We start from the raw sequence: 301 nt of genomic DNA, 5'->3' as shown, positions 1-301 counted from the left end.
GTTCACTCACGTTTATGTTCACGGCGGCAAACCCCTCACCGTGGGAAGCGGGTCCTCGGGCATCCAGCCAGCTAACTTGGTAAACTTCCCGCGTGTTAAGAAAAAAAAATTATTTTTAAACAACTTGCCCGGTCGGTGGGCTGAGTGGTTGAGCGTCAACCTACGAATCAGGAGGTCAGGGTTCAATTCCCAGTCTGGGCACAGGCCCAGGTTGTGGGCTCGATCCCCAGTGTGGGGCCTGCAGGAGGCAGCCGATCCACGATTCTCTCTCATCATTGATGTTTCTCTCTCTCTCTCTCTC

At 53.8% G+C, this 301-nt stretch overlaps 1 protein-coding gene across 1 annotated transcript in view; it reads right to left on the bottom strand.

Moving 5' to 3' along the window:
* TNFRSF9 (tumor necrosis factor receptor superfamily member 9) overlaps positions 1-301 on the bottom strand; it is a 13,316-nt gene that overhangs the window by 7,305 nt on the left and 5,710 nt on the right. The gene's annotated exons all lie outside the window — the stretch shown is intronic.

Source organism: Myotis davidii, unplaced genomic scaffold (assembly GCF_000327345.1).
Source record: "Myotis davidii unplaced genomic scaffold, ASM32734v1 scaffold299, whole genome shotgun sequence".
Classification (NCBI taxonomy): Eukaryota; Metazoa; Chordata; class Mammalia; order Chiroptera; family Vespertilionidae; genus Myotis; species Myotis davidii.
This window is presented reverse-complemented; position numbering and strand designations above follow the sequence as displayed.